This window comes from Cibotium barometz, chromosome 31, assembly GCF_041138505.1.
Source record: "Cibotium barometz isolate CiBa-2024 chromosome 31, ASM4113850v1, whole genome shotgun sequence".
In the NCBI taxonomy this organism is placed as follows: Eukaryota; Viridiplantae; Streptophyta; class Polypodiopsida; order Cyatheales; family Cibotiaceae; genus Cibotium; species Cibotium barometz.
This window is the reverse complement of record NC_141076.1, coordinates 15,068,499-15,070,838: the sequence shown is the minus strand read 5'-3', so window position 1 is coordinate 15,070,838 and position 2,340 is coordinate 15,068,499.

The window sequence follows — 2,340 nt, the reverse complement described above, 5'->3', positions numbered from 1 at the left end:
TAATTATTTGTCATGAGATATTCATAGCTTGCTTAGATTATAGAACCAAGATAATCCATAAACTATGAATTTCAACATCTTTTAAATGCAATATGTTGATTTCATGATTATATACTTATGTCCTTGTCCATTTACTCCTATCTTCAATGATTCTTAGATTATAAGTTTCTAGTGGGATTGTAGAAATGCAGTTGAATTACATAATTCAGAACCAATTTTCTAGCAATACCCTTTAGATCTTTACATTTAGATTTGATTATCTTGCCCATAACCCAAATCCAACATTGTAAAAATGGTTATCTCATACATATCCTTAATATTTAAATCACAACTTATGCTATTGTAATCTACACTTTGAGAACCTTATCAGCCTAAGATGATCTCCAAAGTACCATTTCATTAAGTCTTGTGGAATAGAAGGCTCACTAGCATTATCTCTACAAGGCTCACTAGCATTATCTCTTGCCAAGTTTCGATTGTCAATATCCATCCTTCCAAACCTCAAACAAGATGATGTGTTTACAATGTTTTTATGGTGAGATATCTTTGTTTTTCCTTTAGGCACCACAAACTAGCTGCTTAAAAAGAGACATTTGTATTGTGAACCATTTCCTTTATTTTTGAAAGCTTTCCAAGTAATTTCACTTTTTTAAAAGTAATATTACATTTTTAAACATGTTTTAATATGTGAAGAGCTTGTATTCTTTGAACACTTTGTTAGAATGGTTAGAACACAACTTTAAAGGTAGGGGGTGGTGTTCTTAAATCTCTGTTAGAATTGTGGGAACATAGAAAAGAAAAGCTTTCTATTGGAATCCAAGATTTGAAATTAGATTTCTTCTTTGGACACTTAAGAGATTCAACATGTGGTGCACTAAAAGAGTACGAGAGAGTAGCCATGCAATCACTACAAGAGATGGGAAGCATAGCCACGTGAAGAGGAGAGAGAGTAGAAAGGGATCTGGGCAGGTTGCTTGTGATCAAGAAGGTTAAACATTGAAGGTGTGCATTCACGGGGAAGCTGGCCAAAATTCAAAACCTTTTCCCCACATTAACCTTTTCCAGTGGGGACAAGGCCCACTATTAAGATTTGGTTAAGGAAGGGAGGTATGCTAGAAAAACAGACCCCTAGAGGGTGCACCACTGAAGCATTAATGGAGGCTTCCATTTTGCAGAATTATCATGTGTCTCGAGAACAATCCTCTTTTGTATTGGAGGAGGATAGGTGGAATTTGTTATATGAATTGCTAAACAAAAATGAATACAGATGTGGGGGTAGGGATAGGATGTTGAATTCTAGAGTCAGTTTGATGTAAAAAGCTTTTTGTTGATTTATAAATATATGTTTATTGGTCCCAAAAAAAAAGAAAAACATGAATTTTTTGATACCTAAACTATTGTAATAAGGGAGAGAAAAATAAAGTATATTACACGAGTGCATTTCACATGACTTCCTGATATGATTTCATTGTCATGTTTTTGGTCTTGTCCTTTTTGCAAGGCATAGTACATACTTGCTGGGATTTACTTTCACTACCTTAGTGATCCAAGCCAATACTCGAAAGAAATATTTTTTTCAACCCTTAAAATTAAAGGCAATGGGTAGGCTTAATTGGGATTTAGACTTAAAAATCATGAGAAATTGTATAAATGTCGTGATTATAACTAAAATGTGCAAATTTCAACCCTTAAAATTAAAGGCAATCTCGAATTTCAATTGGGATACCTAAATTTCAATCCATATCAAGACGACTGCTTGTGTGCCATAAACTAGTTTGAATGGGGTCATTCTGGTTGAGACTTTGTATGCAATGTGAAATGACCATAAAGAAAAATATAGCCTTTCATCCCAGTCAGTGCGATTTTGATTGACCAACTTTGTGAGGATATTATTGAGGATTTTGTTGGTTGACTCGACTTGACCATTGGCTTGCAAAGAGTACATTGTGGAGCGCTTATGATGAGATGATGGGTGACTAGTTCCTTGATGGCACATTTACAAAGTGCTTGCCTTGGTCACACTAAATCAGCTTGATCAAGCATCCTAATGCATGATTATCATCTTGTAGATAAATCTGGCAGTTGATCTTGCTGTGTTATCCCGGAGTGCTTGGGCTTCTACCCACTTGGTGTTGTAATCAGCGGTAGCCACCAAGATGTATTTGTGATTGGTAAAGCGGGCTGGTGGCTTAAATAGCCTATAAAGTCAAGGACCCATTTCTAGAATGGTTCTATGGGAAGGATCAGGATGTGTAGCATCTTGTCTCTATCTATTGGCTGGCTGAGACATTGGCATGCATCACACTGCTTGGCCCATCTGTAGGCATGACCAAGGACTGT